Consider the following 20,112-nt stretch of genomic DNA (forward strand, 5'->3'; position numbering starts at 1 on the left):
TCTGAAACTTTATCTATTATACCAGAACCTGTCTGAGGAAAACAGACAGGTTTTGTGGTGTGGTGTGAAGCCCAGACAACCAGAAACAGACAGCCAGGACGTGTACATATCTTTGGCAACACACAGGAGTAAGAAACTTTGGTCATCAGCCCTGGTCCTTGGCCACCAAGCCTCCAGCCTTTGAGAGCCTGAATGGCTTATCACAGCTGAATGGCTCCACAAGGCCCATATTTCAGGCTCACCAAACTTCCTCTGGTATAGCTTATCTTTCCGTGCACTTTCCTACTGGAAGAGGATTCACAGATCTTCCACTGCAAGCTTCCTGGTCATGTAGTTGTTCAGATTGTCTTGCAAACAAACCTTGGGACCTGTTTCATCCATCAGTCTCCTGTGAATTTTAGTTATTGAAGTCAGTTTGATCAATACTGCCCATCTCTGGGGACCCTGGCAACTCCAGTTGCTAGACCCATAAAGTTATAGCCCACATCTGTTTAATCTGTTTTCTGTTTCTTATAACAGCATACCTGAAACTGGGTAATTTATAAGTAAAGGAATTTATTTCTTACAGTTATAGAGACTGAGAAGTCTACGGTTGAGGGACGACATCTGGTGAGGGCCTTTTTGCTGATGGGAACTCTTAGCAGAGTCCTGAGGTGACATGGGGCATCACGTGGTGGGGGGCCGAGTGTGCTCATATGCCAGATCAGGTCTCTCTTCCTTTTCTTATAAAGCCACCAGTCCCCCTCCCATGATAACCCATTAATCCATTAACCCAACAATTCATTAATCCATGAATGGATTAACTCATTCATGAGGGCCATGACTCTTCACTTATTTATTTAATTTTTTTATTACCTCATATTATGGGGTTACGGATATTGTTAGGGTTACATATCTTGCCCCTGCCCCTCCTCCCCCACCCCGCTATGCCAGAGCTTCTAGCGTGTCCTGCCTCCAGGTGGTGTGCACCGCACCCACCATGTAAGTGCATACCCTTCCCTTCCTCCCCCCTTCCACCTGCCCACTTCCTGATTACAGATTTTTTTTCAGACATTTTGGTTATAATGTATATCTTTGCCTCTCCCTAAAAAGGGATAGAGGTAATCCCTTCCCCCCCTATAAAGCTCACCATTTCCTTAAGATGTGGGTCTGCCCCCCCCCAACTCCCTGTTGAACACTACCGTTTTTGGGGCACCGTAGTTTTAGTCAGTCAGTACCAATTTGATGGCGAGTAGATGTGTAGCTCATTTTCCAGATCTTGTGTTGTCTCGCTTTGTATTACGGGCTTAAACTTAATCCAGGATAGCATAAACGGTGCTAGCTCACCGTCATTTCTTAGGATTGAGTAATATTCCATTGTGAGCATATACCACATTTTAGTTATCCACTCATGAATTGATGGGCTCTTGGGTTGTTTCCATGATTGTGCAATAGTGAATTGTGCTGCCATAAACATTTGGGTGCAGATGTCTTTATAATAGAGAGACTTATGTTCTTTTGGGTAGATGCCCAACAATGCTATTGCTGGGTCGAATGATACTTCTATTTCTAGCTGTTTGAGGTATCTCCAAATTCTTTTCCACAGAGGTGGCACTAATTTGCAGTCCCACCAGCAGTGTCAGAGTGTCCCTGTCTCTCCACATCCTTGCCAGCATTTGTTGTTTTGGGATTTCTTGATACAGGCCATTCTCACTGGGGTTAGGTGGTATCTCATTGTGGTTTTGATTTGCATTTCTCTAATGATTAGAGATGTTGAACTTTTTTTTATATGTTTGCAGGCCATTATTCTGTCTTCTTTGGAGAAATTTCTGTTCATTTCCAATGCCTATTTCTTGATGGGGTTGTTTGATTTTTTCTTGTTTATTCTTTTAAGTTCTAGATAGATTCTTGTTATTAGACCTTTATCAAAAGTATAGAGAGCGAATATTTTCTCCCACTCTGTGGGTTGTCTATTTGCTCTAATGATCATTTCCTTGGCAGTGCAGAAACTTTTTAATTTGATCAGATCCCATTTGTTTATTTTTGATGCGGCGGTGATTGCCTTGGGCGTCTTCCTCATGAATTCTTTGCCTAGACCAATATCTGATAGGGTTTTCCCAACATCTTCTTCTAGGATTCTTAAAATTTAGTTCATTAGGTTTAGGTCTGTTATCCATCTTGAGTGAATTTTTGTGACAGGCGAGAGGTTGGGATCCTGATTCGCTCTTCTGCATGTTGCTAACCAGTTTTTCCAGCACCATTTATTGAAGAGAGAATCTTTTCTCCATATTATATTTTTGTCTGCTTTATCAAAGATTAGATTACTGTATAAAGATGGTTTCATCTCTGAAATCTCAGTTCTATTCCAGATATCAATGCTTCTATCCTTGTGCCAGTCCAGGCAGATTTAACTATTATTGCTTTATAGTTCAGCTTGAAGTCAGGAAGACTGATGCCTCCTAGTTTGTTCTTTTTACTTAAGATTGCTTTGGCTATATGTGGTTTTCTCTGGTTCCATACAAAGTGAAGAATTCTTTTCTCTAGATCTGTTAAGAATGCTGGTGATATTTTGATGGCGATTGCATTGATTCTGTAGATCACCTTAGGTAATATTGACATTTTAACAATACTGATTCTACCAATTCATTAACATGGTAGATTTTTCCATCTGTTTACATCATCTGCAATTTCCTTTTTTAGTGTTTTGTAGTTCTCCTTGTATAAATCGTTTGTATCTCTCATTAAGTATATTCCTAGGTATTTAATTTTCCTAGGTATTTTTTTTTACTAGGTATTATTTTTCCTAGGTAAATTCCTAGGTATTTTATTTTAATTAATTCCTAGGTATTTAATTTTGGGGCTATAGTAAAGGGTATTGCATTTTTTATTTGAGTTTCTGCTTGATGGTTCTTGGCATATACGAATGCTTCTGATTTGTGTATATTGATTTTATACCCTGAAACTTTACCAAATTCATTTATCAAATCTAGGAGTCTCTTGGATGAGTTGGATGTCTCATGGGTTTTTCTGGATATAATATCATATCATCGGTGAAGAGTGAGAGTTTGATCTCATGTGCTCCAACTTGGATGCCTTTAACACCCCTCTCTTGCCTGATTGCTATAGCTAGGACTTCAAGTACTATGTTGAATAGGAGGAGAAAGTGGGCATCCTTCTCTAGTTCTGGTTCGAAGAGGGAATGATTTCAATTTTTCCCCATTTAGGATGATATTAGCAGTTGGTTTGTCATAAATGGATTTGATAAATTTAAGGTATGGGCCGTCTATGCCTATTTTGTTAAGAGTTTTTATCATAAAGGTATGTTGGATTTTATCAAATGCTTTTTTTGCATCTATTGACAGAATCATATGGTCTTTATTCTTGCTTTTATTTATAAAGTGAATTGCATTTATAGACTTGCATATGTTGAACCAGCCTTGCATCCCAAGAATAAATCCCACTTGGTCATGGTGAATTATTTTTTTGATGTGCTGCTGAATTCTATTTGCTAAAATTGTATTTAGGATTTTTACATCTATATTCATGAGGGATATTGGTCTGTAATTTTCTTTTTTTGTTGCATCCTTTCCTGGCTTTGTTATCAAGGTGATATTGGCTTCATAGAATGAGTTAGGCAGAATACCATCCTTCTCAATGGTGTGGAATAGTTTCTGTAGTATGGGTATGAGTTCATCTTTGTATGTTTGGTAGAACTCTGAAGTATAGCCATTTGGCCTGTGACTTTTCCATTTGGGGAGGTTTTTAATTAATGCTTCAATTTCTGAGCGTGTGATTGGTCTGTTCAAGAACTCAGTTACCTCCTGGGTGAATTTAGGGAGGTTGTTTGAGTCAAGGAATCTGTTCATTTCGTCTTCATTCTGTAGTTTTGGGGCATATAGATTTCTATAGTACTCAAACATAATGTTTTGTATTTCTGTGGAGTCTGTTGTGATCTCTCCTTTTTCATTTCTTAATGAGTTTATTATAGTCCTTTCCCTTTGAATTCTTGTCAGCCTAGCCAGAGGGCTGTCAATTTAGTTGATCTTTTCAAAAAACCAGCTTCTGGTTTTATTGATCTTCCATATAATTCTCTTGTTTTCCATTTCATTTAGTTGAGCTTTGATCTTAGATATCTTTTCTTCTGCTTGGATTGGAATTGGTTTGCTCTTTTTTTTCCCAATTCCTTGAGCCTATTCATTAGGTTGTTGGTGTCTACTCTTTCTGTTTTTTGGATGTGAGCATTTATTGCTATTAGTTTTCCTCTCAGATATCCTTTGCCGTATCCCACAGGTTTTGGTAAGATGTCATTGTCATTTTGTTCGAAGAAATTCTTGATATCCCTCTGAATTTCTTCCTTGACCCAATAGTTATTCAACAGTAGATTGTTTAATTTCCATGACTTAGTGATGTGGTGTGTATTTCTGTTAGAATTGAACTCCAATCTTATACCACTATGGTCAGAGAAGACACATGGTATTATTTTTATTTTCTTGAATTTTTTGAGATCTGCTTTGCGGCCTAGTATATGATCAATTTTGGAGAAGGATCCATGGGCTGCTGAGAAGAATGTAAATTTAGCTTTATTTGGGTGGAATGTTCTGTATAGATCTGTCAGAACTTTTTGGTCAATAGCTTTGTTTAGGTCCCTTATTTCTTTACTTAATTTCTGTTTGAAGGATCTATCCAGTTCATTTAGTGGTGTGTTGAAATCCCCTGCTATTATGGTAGTATTGCTTAAAGTGGTATTTAGTTCAGACAAGGTTTGCTTTATGTAATTGGGTGCTCCTGCATTGGGTGCATATATATTAAGAATTGTTAGATCTTCTTGTTGGATTTTTCCTTTCACCATTATAAAGTGGCCGTCTTTATCCTTTTTTACTTTTGCTAATTTAAATCTAATGTTGTCTGAGAATAATATAGTTACCCCTGCTTTCTTTTGACTTCCATTTGCCTGGATGATAGTTTTCCATCCCTTGATCTTCAGCCGGGTGGCATCTTTATGGTTTAGATGTGTTTCCTGTAGACAGCAAATACTAGGCTTGTGGAATTTTATCCACTTTGCCAGCCTATGTCTCTTCAGAGGACAGTTTAAACCATTCATGTTGAGAGGATTGAAATTGGAGTAAGATTTCCGTGATTGATGTGTGAAGTCCTGTTGCTTTGTCTTAGACCTTGAGCCATCATGAAGTCCAAGGTCTAGACTTTAATTCTTTGAGGATTTTATTTTGAGGAATGTCTATTGCCCTGTTCATCATGGAAGGCAGGTCTGAGAATTTCCTGTACAGCTGGTCTGGTCTTTGCATATTCCTTCAGTGATTGCTTGTCTGAGAAGGATTTTATTTCACCCTCATAGATGAAACTTAATTTTGCTGGATAAAGGATTCTAGGTTGGGCTTTGTTCTGTTTTAGAAGATTAAGGATAGGCACCCACTCCCTCCTGGCTTGTAAGGTTTCAGATGAGAAGTCTGTGGTTAGTCTGATAGGCTTTCCTTTATAAGTTATTTGTTGTTTTGCCTTGCTGTATGGAGGATTGCTTCTTTCACATTTACTTTGGTTAGCTTAATAACCACATGATGAGGCGATTGCCTGCTCACATTGTGTCTCCCAGGAGTTCTGTGCACTTCTTGTATTTGGATATCCAGAATTCTAGCTAGGCTTGGCATATTTTCCTCCAGTATGCCGCAAAATAAGTTTTCCAACCCTTGTGAATGTTCCTCTTCCCCTTCTGGAATCCTGATCAATCTGAGATTTGACTTTTCAACATAATCCCCACTTCCTGTAAACTTTCGCCATGTCTCTTGTTTCTGTGTATCCTTTCTACTTCTGATTTGTTTAGCGTGTAGGTATAATTTTCAAGCTCTGAGATTCTTTCCTCAGCATGATCTATCCTGTTTTTGAGGCTTCCCATGTATTATGGAGTTCCTTGAATGTTTCCTTCATTGCCAAAATTTCTGCTTGGTTTCTCTGAATTACTTCTATATCTTTGGAGAATTTTTCATTCATTTCCTGGATAGTTCTTGTGGTTTCTCTATGTTGGTATTCTATTTTCTCTTCAATTCTGTTGAGCTTTCTAACAATCCATATCTGGAATTCTTCCTCTGTTAGTTTAATCATATCATGTAAGTTGGTCTCAGTTGGTGGAGAATGAATATTTTCTTTTGGAGGTGACTTTTCTCTCTGATCCTTCATGATTCCTGATGTCTTTCGCTGGTTCTTCCTCATCTGAATACTTTGCTGAGGACCAGAGGTGCTGGAACTCAATTATGGGCTATGTTCTTGAGTTCCAAAGGAATGATCCTTGGAAGAGCTGGGGAGTATGTGTTCTGGTCCTGTATCATCTAAGAGGAGTTTTAGCCTGTTGTGTTATCTTTGACCTATCTTCACATTCCGTCCACAGAGTTTAGTGGGTTTGGGTCCCTTGCTTAGACACCCAAGGGATCATTCAGTCTAGTGAGATGGAGACCAGTTTCCATCACTAGGTTGAAATGGGAGGCACTGTGTTAAACACTGGGTTTACTCTTTCTTTTGATCTTTGTGGTTTGTGGGAAGGAGTCAGTTATCAATGTATCCCAAGATCTTTATATTGCATGCTAAGCCGCTAAATAGGATATACAGGTATCTCAGTGTTAAGTGAATGTCTTGCCACTCCCAAGGGCTCCTTGAGTCCTTAGGAATAGCAGCCTCCTTCGCTACTCTGCCTTGCTACGATAGGCTCTGCTCTCTGGGCACATATCGCAAACAGCTAAATGCAGCAAGAAACCATCCAGGTTCTAGCTTGCGAGATAGCCAGTGAACAAAATACCACTCTCGCCTTTCCACCCTTTTAAATTCAGCTTCTGAGTCCACCTACTGGGTTAGGGCAGAGGGTAAGACTGAGCTCACTACCAGAGCAGGCCTCCACAGCATTTCCAATCTACGGGGTGGTGGTGGTGGCACGCTTTGGTGGCGCTGACGCTGTGTGTACCCTGTTCGGCAGAAGACTGGGTTGGGTTTGGCAGGCTGGCTTCAAATGACCACTGTACTCCCTAATTCCCCCGCTCGCAGAGACCCAGTGGTTTATGTGTGGGGAACTCTGTCTACCCAGGGCCAGCCAAAGCTTCAACAGCATCCAAAGGACAAGCCTCCTTTAAGGTAGAGTCCCCACTTCCTGGACCTGAAAGCGTCCAGAGGTGGAATGCCCAATTTGGCACTCGTTTCAGGGGTACGGGGAGGCAGCCACTGAGTTCAGCCCCTGTAGGTTCACCTCCTATGCCTGCTTCAGCAGATCGCTGGGAGCTTGAAAAGCTGCCTTCTCCAGAAGCATGAGCAGTTCAGCTGGCCTAGGGTAGTGGGGGTGCCTGAGAAAACGCCTCTCCCGCTGCCCTCCGCTGCGTCTCCAAACCACGGGGCGGGGTGGTGGGGCTGGGAAGCGGCTGCAGGGCTCGGGCTTTTTCACCACTGACTACCGCTTCAGTGGAACACTGTGAACTCAAAGAGCAGCCTCCTCCAGAAGCGCAAACAGTTCGGCTGGCCTACAGTAGTGGAGGTGCCCAAAAAACGCCTCCCGCGGCTCTCCGCGTCTCCAAGCCATGGGACGCAGCGGGGCTGGGATGGGGCGGCTGGGTTCAGACCCTTCCTGCACCCGCCACTGCTTCAGCAGGACGCTGCTGAGAGTTCAATATGCTGCCTGCTCCAGACCCCCCTCCACACCGCTCGTCTGCCCACGTCGCCACCTCGTACCACCTTCAGGCAATTCCCTGCCTGCGTGGGAGTGGGAATCGGTGGGGAAGGGATCGTCTCCCTGTGTAGGGGGGAAGGAATGCCTCCTCCGGCCAGCCCATGGGGCGGCAGACGTGTGAACGCACTCCCTCCCCATAATTTTTCCGACTCCCAGGGTTTAGTGGAAGAATTTTGGTTCACCTTTGATTATTGTCCACGATTTCTGTATCCCACTATCTCTTTGCAGTCTTGCGAAGCTGATCCAGAGTAGGTGCAGATGACTTGTGTGTGGTTGTCTGTCCTCTTCACCTCTCACCCTGAGAGCCAAGAGCCAAGAGGTCAGCCCTATTCCGCCATTTTTCACAATCAGGTGATGACTCTTCACTTCTTTTTTATTTATTTATTTTTTTTTTTGAGACAGAGTCTCGCTTTCTTGCCTAGGCTAGAGTGAGTGCCATGGCGTCAGCCTAGCTCACAGCAACCTCAAACTCCTGGGCTCAAGCAATCCTCCTGCCTCAGCCTCCCGAGTAGCTGGGACTACAGGCACGAGCCACCATGCCCGGCTGATTTTTATATTATATATATTAGTTGGCCAATTAATTTCTTTCTATTTTTATGGTAGAGACGGGGTCTCGCTCAGGCTGGTTTTGAACTCCTGACCTTGAGCAATCCGCCCGCCTCGGCCTCCCAGAGAGCTAGGATTACAGGCGTGAGCCACCGCGCCCGGCCTACTCTTCACTTCTTAAAGGCCCTACTTCTCAAAGCTGCCACATTGGAGTTTAAATTTCAACATGAATTTTGTAGGGGACAAACATTCAAACCATAGCATTACACCCCAGTCCCCCAAAACACATGTCCTTTTTACATACAAATACATTCATTCCAACCCCATAATCCCAAAGTCTTCACTCGTTCCAGCATCAACTCACAAGTTCAAAGTCTCATCTATGAGCCTGTGAAATCAAAACAAATTATCTACTTTCAAGAAACAATGGTGGGACAAGACTAGGGTACACATTCCCATTCCCAAGGGTAGAAATAGGCAAGAGGAAAGGGGTAATAGGCTCCAAACAGATCCGTTTGTTTCCTTGTTTGTGTGTGTGTGTGCTTTGAGACAGAGTCTCATTATGTCACCCCAGGTAGAGTGCTGTGGTGGAGTGCAGTGGCGTCATGATAGCTCACTGCAACCTCTATCTAATTCCTGGGCTCAAGGATCATCCTGCTTCAGTCTCCCAAGTAGCTGGGACTATAGGTGCATGCCACCATGCTTGGCTAATTTTTCTATTTTCAACAGAGACGGGGTCTTGATCTTGCTTGGGCTGGTCTCAAACTCCTGCCCTAGAGTGATCCTTCTGCCTCAGCCTCCCAAAGTGCTAGGATTACAGGTGTGAGCCATGTGCTGGGCCCCGAAACACATCTGAAACTCAGAGCAGACTCCAGAATTATCTCCTTTGACTCCAGAGGTTGGGCCTCAAAGCCTTGGGCAGCCCCGCACCATGGCCTGGGTGGGCTCAGTCCATCCAGCTCTCCCAGGCTGCATGATTAAGACAGGAAGAATTATTGACTGGATTGTTCACGACTGAATGTCTTCTCATCAGGCAGACCTATTGGCTAAGATCAGAAGTCCGAGAGCTGTAGGCTGGGCTTGGTGGCTCACGCCTGTAATCCTAGCACTTTGGGAGGCCGAGGCAGGAGGATCACTTGAGCTCAGGAGTTTGAGATCAGCCTGAATGAGAGTGAGACCCCATCTCTAAATAAAAACCAAAGAAAAAACAAAAAATAAGTCAGAGAGCTGGTCTGTATGGCCACGTTGCTGACAGGCAAAGGCCTAAGGAAAAGGAAGAGGTGAAACGAAGGGGAGGAAGATAAAGGAAAGAGGAGGAAAGGAGATAACAGTGGGCAACCTGAGGTGAAGAAAGAGCTAGATGAAAATGGAGGAGGGTTAAGAAGAGGAGAAGCTGGGCGCGGTGGCTCACGCCTGTAATCCTAGCACTTTGGGAGGCCGAGGTGGGCGGATTGCTCAAGGTCAGGAGTTCGAAACCAGCCTGAGCGAGACCCCGTCTCTACCAAAAATAGAAAGAAATTAATTGACCAACTAAAATATATATATACAAAAAATTAGCCGGGCATGGTGGCGCATGCCTGTAGTCCCAGCTACTCGGGAGGCTGAGGCAGTAGGATCGCTGAGCCCCGGAGATTGAGGTTGCTGTGAGCCAGGCTGACGCCACGGCACTCACTCTAGCCTGGGCAACAAAGTGAGACTCTGTCTCAGAAAAAAAAAAAAAAAAAAAAGAAGAGGAGAAAATAGAAGTAACAGACACCACAGCTACACCAGTGAGCACAGCTGTCACCTGAGTGCTCATCTTCATTATTCATCTACCCGTCCATCTATGCAACACATTCACTGAATCAAACGAGAATTATTTTGATTGTAAGTGACAGAAGCCCAAGTCAAACTAACGTAAGTAGAATAATAATGATCATTTATCAGTTTATATACCTGGGGTAGGTTCTGGGAAAGGTCACAGGCTTAAAGGAAAAACTACCAAAATCAGGCCGTCAGCAGCCAGCACTGAGACTCCACATCTTCATCACTGTCTCATTAACCCAGATGGTGGGGAAGACAGTGCTGGCTGCCACCACTGTATAAGGTCCTAGCTTAGCACAGATCAATCCCAGGCTGGTCCTGCTTGGGTCACAAGCCCACCTCCGGGGCTGAGGGACAAGATTCTCTTAATAAAGAAGGAACATAAGAAAGCCTGTAAGACTCAAAAGCAAACCCAGTTGGTGCAGAGACAGAAACAGGAGTCAGAGCCAGCAGCCTGGCAGGGGAGGCAGAAAAACAAATGACAACCACGCTGTTTGGTAAGTGTGGTTAGAGGGGAATAGAGCTGGGGAACCTGGAGGAGACTGTGACTAATGTCAGGGAAGCCTTCACAGAGGAGGGCTAGGTGTCCTTGAAGAACATCCCTTCCCCCATACGTAGGTTCACATGGGGTGGCCCTCATGCCCAGCTACAGGAGTAGAGACAACACCCACGCCAGGTCAAGGAGAGCCTGTGCTGGATTTTTTGCTGGAACTATTAGGGAAGAAGTACTCTCTGTACCTAAGTGGAGAAGCTGGTGGAATCCAAGCTTACATCTGCAAAAAGGCCAGTAGAGACGAGAGCAGAGTGGAGGGTGGGGGAGTGAGATTGATTCTTGATGCCATCTTACCATGTTTGAACATTTCAGTTATGTAACACCTGAATAGATAAATTACCTCTTTTTTGCATAAGACTACTGAATTAGAGTTTTATGACTTGCAGTGGGAGGTCTTGCCTAACATGAGGGGCACTTTGATCTGGATCTGAAAAGGTGAGCAGACATTTTGCAGGATTCTCTTCAGATACACAGAAAGAACAGGACATGCCCAGGCAGAGCCACTGTTAGCAAGTTGCTGGTGGCAGCTAATCTACTGAGTTGGCTCCAAACAAGCCCCCTCCCTGTGTGTATGTGCAGCTCCTCCATAGCTATGTCCTTGCCTCTTGAATCTGGATTGAGCTTGTGCCTCTTTTGAGGGAAAGAACACAAGGAAGTAACATTTTTTTTTCTTGAGACAGAGTCTCACTCTGTTGCCTGGGCTAGAGAGCCATGGCGTCAGCCTAGTTCACGGCAACCTTAAACTCCTGGGCTCAAACAATCTTTCTGCTTCAGCCTCTCGAGTAGCTGGGACTACAGGCATGTGCCACCATGCCCGGCTAATATTTTCTATATATTTTTAGTTGGCCAATTAATTTCTTTCTATTTTTAATAGAGATGGGGTCTTGCTCGGGCTGGTTTTGAAATCCTGATCTGGAGCAATCTGCCCGCCTCGGCCTCCCAGAGTGCTGGGATTACGGGTGCGAGCTACTGCACCAGGCCGAAGTAACATTCTTTGAAAGGCCTGGTAGCTTCCACTTCCTACCTCTCGGAGCTCTGCGTTGCCATGTAAGAAGTCCCGGCTAATCTGCAGGAGAGGGAGGCCACACAGAAAGCCTGAAGGATGAGACACCACAAAGAGAGACCTTATGGGGGGCACTGAGGTGCCAGATGTCCAACACCCAGCCATCACTTGAAGCACAGGCATGAGACCCCAAGCGAGATCAGTAGGACTGTCCAGCCAAGCAGCTGTACCATGAGACATAATACAATTATTGTTTATGCTACCAGGCTTTTTGTTATGCAACCAGACTTCTCACATTGTGTCAATCACAGAAAAGTAGCTCTGTCCGGGCAGATGAATTACAAAAAGGCACCTCTTTCTCCAGGTTGGAGCAGAGGCCAGGGCACAGCACTCACATGGGGAGGAGAGGCCTGGCCGGATGTCGGCCCCGGCCCCTAGCCTGGCACGCTCTACAGCACAGGGATGCACGGCTCCAGCAGCCTAGGGCTGGGCTGTGGAGGGAAGCCTAAAGTCTGCACTTGTTCTTACTAAGTGCTGGGCTTTTGTGTAGCCTTGCCTTTGTCCAGTGTCCTATGGCACCAGAGGCCTGGCTGTCATGCTGATGCCATGGCAAATGGCAAGCAATGACCATCCAAGGCCATGCTGGGGAGAGGCAAGCACAGAACTCTTGCCCTGGCTAGAACATCTTGATCTTTGAACAGCTTTGTCCCTTAGATGTTCTTGTCCTTCCAGCTCTCCTCTGTCCCATGCAACAGCTACTTTTCACACCCCCAGCTCCAGACAGCCTTCAGTGAGTGTATGTGTCTCATTTTATTGCTTATTAGTAGTCCCTGAAACCCATTTCGCTCTCATTTTTTCAGGGCTGACTTTCTGGGAAGGAGCCAGTAGCTCATCCTAGTTTGTTACACTAGGTGGTGAGTAGCTATTTCTTTTCCTTCCAGCCATACCCTTTAGTGTAATCCCTAGTGGAGTTTGACAGTCTGTTGGGTGTTACTCTTGCCCCTAGACTGTGAACTTACTCAGGGCGGGGTGGGATCTGATTGATTCTGTGCCCTGACCACCAGTCAACTGATACTTCCTGATGTCAGCATCGGGAATCAGGCCAGTCATTTCTCTGCTCATCTTCGATCACCACAGTTTATCCTGAATAGAACATCTTGATAGTTTTTTATTTTTGTTTGTTCTCCCAATGACAAAATTGGGAAGAACATCTTGATCTATGAACGCGGCCTGTGTAACTCCACCACCAAAATTGTCCATTAGTTTACTGGGCTGAATTACCATTAAGGGACTAAAATGGGCCATTAACTTATTTTTTTCTGTGTAACTGAGGCAGGAAGAATATATATATATAAATTAGCCGGGCATGGTGGCACATGCCTGTAGTCCCAGCTACTGGGGAGGCTGAGGTAGGAGGATCGCTTGAGCCCAGGAGTTTGAAGTTGCTGTGAGCTAGGCTGATGCCACGGCACTCTAGCCCGGGCAACAGAGCGAGACTCTGTCTCAAAAAAAAAAAAAAAAACAAAAAAAAACTGGCTAAGGGCAAAAGTGAGAGCTGGCCTGTGTGTCCAGGTGACTGGCAGGCGGAGGCCTAAGGAAAGAAAAGAGGAGAAAAGAAGGGGAGGAAGATCAAGGAAAGAGGAGATAACCGGGAGCAGCCCGAGGCAAAAAAAGAGCTAAATGAAAATGGAGGAGGGCCAGGAAGAGAAGAAAATAGCAGCGCCCAGGTAGGCGCGGAGCGCGGGAAGCGGGCGCGCGCCGGGCCGTCTCACCGCGGGCGCGGGGGGGAGAGGGCGGGGCCCGGGCCGGATGGTCGCGCCCGGCGGCGGCGGCCAATGGGCGGCCCGGATGTTGGAGCGGCGGCGGCGGTCGGGGCGCTCGCTGGCTGGGGGACGGCGGCCGCCGCCATGATGCTTGTTTGCTTTCAATGAAAACGAAGGGGGCGCGGAGGAGGAGGCGTCGGCGTCGGTGGCGGCGGCGGCGGCGGCGCGGAGGCGAAGGCGGCGGTGGGCGCGGAGAGGAGGGCGAGGCTGGAGGCCGAGAGGGCGGGAGGGCGTAGTGGCAGCCCGTCAAGGCGTCTGAGGCGGGCGGCTGAAGCGGTGGCGCTCGGAGGGGGAACAAAGAGCGGCGGCTGAGGCGGCGGCGGAGCGGCGGCGGCGGCGCTGCGGCAGCGGGCGGGACTGGTATGGTGGTTCCACAGGGCAGACCCCGCTGCACTCAGAGGGAGGAGGCGGCGGCGGCGGCGGCGGCGGAGGAAGGCGGCGCACCCCGAGAGGTGAGCGAGACGGACCTCCCCGCCCAGGCTGCGCGCGGACCACCGGTTGGTCGTGTCCCCGGGACGGCGCGCCGGGCTCGGTCGCAGGCGGCTTTAGTTTTGTGGGTGGCTGTCCCGCTGCTTGGCCGAGCTGGCGGCTGTTGGGGGCCGCCCTCGACGCGCCGCCGTCGCGGCCCCGCGCCCTCCGCGCCCCGCGCCGAGTCGGGGGGCTGGGGCGCTGACTGACGGCGACGGCGGCGCACAGGGGGCGGGGCTGGCGCCTGGCTCTCGGCCCGGGGCGGCCCGAGGTGGCGAGTCCGTGTCCCGGGACTCGCGGCCAGGCTGGGTGGCAACTTTGCGGGAGCGGCTCAGGGGCCTTGCGCGCTGTGGAGTGCGGAGCTTCGCACGCCGTGGTCGCAGTTACCGCCAAGCGGAAAACTGTTTACTCTCTGCCTCCACATGTCTCTAAATTCGTTTAGCACCAGATGAACAGATTTATGGTATTGCAAAGGACTCAGAGATAGAACCAATTTCTTGAAGCAGTTTTCTCAAGTAACCCGAATCACGTCTCTGATTTTTATTTTTCAGCAGCAGTCTTTATTTTATTTGGAAACTTATTTTTCCTTTAAATCTTTTTCTCCTTTACCTTCCCCTAAGAGCCTGCTATCAACACCTGTGACTTTATTTTCTTTAACTGTTACTGCAAAGGACAACATTGTGATTGGTCATCTTGCCTTGACCGTTTTGATTTGTGTTATTCTGTTCAGCTGACGTTGTTTAAATGACCTTCAATTTGAGCCTCCCCCCCCACTCAACCTGTTTTGCAGGTGGCTTGTCTCGTTATTGCTACTGCTGAATCTTCTTACCTATTTGTGTCTGAGAATTTAACTTTGGAGAGGAAGAGAGTGAATATGAATAAGTGAAAAATAAGGTGGTGTGTAATGGCACTTTGTATTTTTCACAGTACGCTAGAATTTATCACTCCAAAACAGTTTTATAGGCTGTGGGATCTCATGTGGCCATTGATCAAAAGATTTTGAAGGCTTTTTTTTTTTTTGGTAGTTGCTGTTAAGACAGTTATTTAAGTCGGTGGTAATCACAGGCTTTAGAATGTGATGACTTTTGGAATAAAATTTAGAGAAATTGCTTGGTACCTTATGACCAGCGATCTATTCCAGTCATCTTGCTTTAAACAAAATATATGAACAGATGCCGATGGGGAAACAGCCTTTTCTAGGTGGAAGTGGCTTGCTGAAGGTGGTACTACAGTTGTGAGGGAAAGTACCGGGTTTCACATGCATGTGACATTGCAGTGCTGAGAGTGTGATGTAATTGCTGCAGATTGGTTGTTTCGGGAGTGTAGGGGATTTTTTTTTTTTTGCTTTGGTATATGTATACAATGGAATGGGGATGTTTTAATGGTAGAAGTTATTTGAGGTAGTTGAATCTGGTCACTTCTCAGGTGAACAAAATGCTTAATGAAATTGTCAAAAAGAGTGACAAAAGTCAGAAATTTTCTTGTGAGACTCTGAAGATTTTTTCTGAAAGTCAGTTCTTACATAATTTTGAAAGTGTCTTGATCAATGGTGATGTAGCCAAGAGGCTCATTTTGAATGCTTGTCCAATTTGTAGGTATTTTTATTAGTTTTCTTAAGTCTTGTTGGCAAAGTAAAACTACGATTATTGGGAAATTTTAGGCTTTTTATTTTAAAGACATGACGTTGGTTTATAGAACTTGGTCCTGACAACAAATATGGAAAGGCATTATGTAAATTTGCCCACTGTACTTATAGTTTATAACTGTGTATTTTGGTGGCTAGGTGGGCAATGCATACACATCCTACTATAACTAAATATTAGCTTAGTCTTTAAAGCATAACCTTTATCATATCAAAGTGTAGCAAAAAGGCTAATATATGTATGGCATGCTGGAATAAATGGTTAAAGCTGCCCGTAGCTGTAGCCTTTGGGCCATGAGAGGTGAACGGTCAGTATCTCCAGCACATTGACAACCTATTCTCATATGCAAGGTCCACTGGTTTGGGAAGCTCTGCTTTAAAGCATTTATCACTTTGAAAAAGTTCTAATAGGTTCATCTAAGAATGTATATTTTATTGGAGAAAAGACTTTGGATTGGGCTGGGTGAGGTGGCTCACGCCTGTAATCCTAGCACTCTGGAAGGCTGAGGCCAGCAGATCACTCAGGAGTTCGAAACCAGCCTGAGCAAGAGTGAGACCCCGTCTCTACTATAAATAGAAAGAAATTAATTGGCCAACTAATATATATAGAAAAAATTAGCCGGGCATGGTGGCACATGCCTGTAGTCCCAGCTACTTGGGAGTCTGAGGCAGCAGGATTGCTTGAGCCCAGGAGTTTGAGGTTGCTGTGAGCTAGGCTGACGCCACAGCACTCACTGTAGCCCGGGCAACAAAGTGAGACTCTGTCTCAAAAAAAAAAAGACTTGGATTTGTGGATATACAGTGCTTATATACACTTTTGTTGTGATTGAAACTTAATGTATTATCTAGAAAAATTCCTGTTTTGGGAGGGGACAGAGTCTCATTCTGTTCCCCGGGCTAGAGTGCCCTGGAGTCAGCTTAGCTCACAGCAACCTCAAACTCCTGGGCTCAAGTGATCCTCCTGCTTCAGCCTCCCAAGTAGCTAGGACTACAAGCGTGTGCCACAACGCCTGGCTAGAAAAGTTCCAATTTTAATTTTTAAATCCCCTAGTTTCTTTTCTTTTTCTTTTTTTCTTTTTCTTTTCTCTTTTCTCTTTTCTTTTCTTTCTCCCTTCCCTTCCCTTCCCCTTCTCCTTTCCCCTTTCCCCTCCCCCCTCCCCTCCCCTCCTCCCCCCTCCCCTCCCCTCCCCTCCTCCCCCCTCCCCTCCCCTCCTCCCCCCTCCCCTCCCCTCCTCCCCCCTCCCCTCCCCTCCTCCCCCCTCCCCTCCCCTCCTCCCCCCTCCCCTCCTCCCCCCTCCCCTCCCCCCTCCCCTCCCCCCTCCCCTCCCCCCTCCCCTCCCCTCCCCTCCCTCAGAATCTCACTCTGTTGCCTGGGCTAGAGTGCTGTGGCGTTAGCCTAGCTCACAGCAACCTCAAACTCCTAGGTTCAAGCGATCCTCCTGCCTCAGCCTCCAGAGTAGGTGGGACCACAGGCATGCTCCACCATGCCCAGCTAATTTTTTTTATTTTTGGTAGAGATGGGTCTCACTCTTGCTCAGGCTGGTCTCGAACTCCTGAGCTCAAATGATCCTCCCACCTTGGCCTCTGGTGTGCTAGGATTACAGGCGTGAGCCACCGTGCCTGGCCCTTAAATTCCCTAGTTTCTACAAAATATTTTACTGATGTCCTTTTTTCTTTAACTTTACTCACTACTCTAGGAAGGTAGCCATTTTATAACAAAATGTGATTAATAAAACAGTATACATGAAGTTAAGAAATGCCGAATAAATTAAACTGTAAATATATTGTGTGCATAGCCTGTGTGCATTAGAGTACAGTGGAATGCACCATGTTTAGATATTTAAACAATACCTAATTTGAGTAATTAATGAGAGGAAGGAGGGTTATTTGGATCCAAGATGAGGACTCATTTAGGCTGCCTTAACTTTACCCTTCTCCGGGCTTTACCTCTCCCTCATTCACTGATATTTTCTTGATAAGTTATGTGTCAAGGAACAGCATATGCTGGCCACATGTAGAACACTGAAGAATTCAAAGACAGTACTCAGTTTCTGCCTTCTCGTTGTGTATATGCTTAATAAGTGCACAAAGTGCTATGGGAGAACAGAACAGAGAGTGATTAAACTTGTGGAGGTTATGGGAGCAATTTACAGAAAATAGCACTGAATAGGAGTTTGCCAAACTGGGGAGAGTGGGTCATTTCAAACAGCAGGAACAGTGGGCGCACGATGGTGTCAAGTGTTGGGGGAAGGCCAGTGAGGAGGTGTTACTGGAACAGTGGGAGTGACTTGAGATGAGCCTGCAAAGGTGTGTCCGGTCTAGATTTTGAAGGCCCATCCGTGCTAAGCTAAAAGTAAAGTTTATATGCCTGTATCTTATAGCAAAAGACAAAGCAGAAATATTTTTGGCAGAGGAGCAAGGTGATTTAGAGATCACTTTGGCATCAGTGTGGAGAACAGAGTGGAGGCCCTAGAAATATTATATAAATAAAGTCACATTTGAGATAGTATAGTGACTCTGAATATGTTTTTAACTTGGATATGGTCTTTCTTGTGTCTGTGGTCACTTTTGTTGGGGGCTTGAGGGCTCTGCCTAATACCTCTGTAATACAGGGTCATTTAAAATCAAAATGTCTATTCTGACCTTTGCCTTTAAAAAAAAAAAAAGAAAAAAAAATCAAAATGTCTATGTTTTGGAAGAGGTTAAAAGCAAACAAAACAGTGAGAGCCATAAAATGGTACACATGAAAATAAAAGTTCAATTGTTGAGAACTTGTCTTTGGAGTTAGGCTTAGGCAAACTACAGAGCTTAAACTGGAAAAATACACCATATTACCAGAAGCCACCAAGCTTAAAAGTTATCAGTATTCTGATGGCCTGCTAAAATGTGGGCTTGTAAACATTTTGTGAAATTTTGGGGCAAGGCGGAGTTTTCTCTCCAGTAAATTATTGTGGTCTGAATATTGAAACTTTTCTAAAGTCTAAGAACTCCTCATACAGCTGTTAAATTATATAGTCATTTCTGTGGTAAAGCAACATACAGATTCCTAAAAATCACTGTACTATGTAGAATTGTACAGTAGAAATGACAGGCCTTAGGGGAAAAATGGGATTGGGGTACCTCATTTAAAAACTTTGTTTGTGGATGGGTACCTGTAATCCTAGCACTCTGGGAGGCCAAGGTGGGCAGATCGCTCAAAGTCAGGAGTTTGAGACCAGCCTGAGCAAGAGTGAAGACCCTGTCTCCAATAAAAATAGAAAGAAATTAATTGGCCAACTAAAAACATGTATAGAAAAAATTAGCCGGGCATGGTGGCACGTGCCTGTAGTCCCAGCTACTCAGGAGCCCAAGAGTTTGAGATTGCTGTGGACTAGGCTGACGCCACGGCACTCTAGCCTGGGCAACAGAGTGAGACTGTGTCTCAAAAAAAAAAAAAAAAATTTAGTGACACATTAAAAAAAGAGCCAGGTAGTTATGGTAGGACAATTTTATTATACATGTTAAATGGTTAAAAATATAAATATGACAATAAAAAGGGTATACCTTGAAAAAGACCTGGTTTGCTTGTGGAAATGTACATTTGGAAGGATTGCAGCTTGTGAATTACTATGAAGTGGTGAAAAGAGAGTTACCTGGAAATGGGTGGAAACTTGTAACACCAGAAGTGAACAGGTGTGGGCCATGACACACAAGGTAACTGACTTAGCTGGTAGGTTTTGAAGTGTATACTTTGTGTATTTCCACATAGCTCAGTTAAGCTGGGTGTAGTTTTTTGCTTTCATCTATCGCATTTTGCAAACAAAATGGCACATAAATAAATGGGAAATTTGCACTATACTCAGTTGTTTCCTAATATATTTATCAGTCATGTTGGAACAAATTCACATTTTCAAAACAAGTGTTATAGCAGAACTGATTATATTTGAATACAGCATTTTAAAATAGTGTTAAAACTCAGTTCCAAAAATACTTGTTGAGTAACTCATGTGTCAGGCACCTTTGCTTCCCTGTGGGACTTACCGTCTTTTGTCCCAGGTGGGTTTATAGGGGTGTAGGAGAAAGACAACCAATAAAACATTCATCAGGTTATATAGTAATTAGGCATACACAAGGCATTTTGGGCATGCTAAAGAAGGAGCACCTCATTCTGTTTGAGAAACCTAAGGGAGTCATCTCAGACATCTTTAAGCTGAGCTTTAAAGGATGTACAGGGATTTGTTGGGTTGAATAAGACATTTCAGGGAGAAAGAACATGTCCAAAATCAAGTTATATACAACTTGGACTTTGAAGCATAGGATGCAAGGATGAGAGGGACAGGAAGAGTGATCAGAAACAGCTTGTGAGTAGTTTTAGGCTTTTTTCCTAAAGTGTTGGGACTTCCACCTGTATATGGTGGGGATCCATTGAGAGTTTAGGTGGATGAGGTGGGCAAATGGTGGGTGTGACACACTTTTCTAGGAAGCATACAGTAAAAATGAGGATGCTAGCTTAAAGGAGTCAAGATACCAGGGTCATAGGGTTCATTTAAATCCTATGAGAGCTCAAGGATATCAGCATAGGAGATAGAAAAGCATAGA

The 20,112-nt window shown here is 45.0% G+C and overlaps 1 protein-coding gene across 2 annotated transcripts in view; it reads left to right on the plus strand.

The window, feature by feature from the left end:
- Positions 1-13,511: 13,511 nt before the first annotated feature.
- The window catches only part of CNOT6 (CCR4-NOT transcription complex subunit 6), a 91,626-nt gene continuing 85,025 nt past the window's right edge, over positions 13,512-20,112 (plus strand). Inside the window, exon 1 of one of the 2 annotated variants that reach the window (XM_075993738.1) lies at positions 13,512-13,876. The gene's annotated coding sequence lies outside the window, so the exon portion shown is untranslated. The remainder of the gene's footprint in view (positions 13,877-20,112) is intronic. The other variant, XM_075993739.1, reaches the window with a different exon arrangement.

Source organism: Microcebus murinus, chromosome 17 (genome assembly GCF_040939455.1).
Source record: "Microcebus murinus isolate Inina chromosome 17, M.murinus_Inina_mat1.0, whole genome shotgun sequence".
NCBI lineage: Eukaryota > Metazoa > Chordata > Mammalia > Primates > Cheirogaleidae > Microcebus > Microcebus murinus.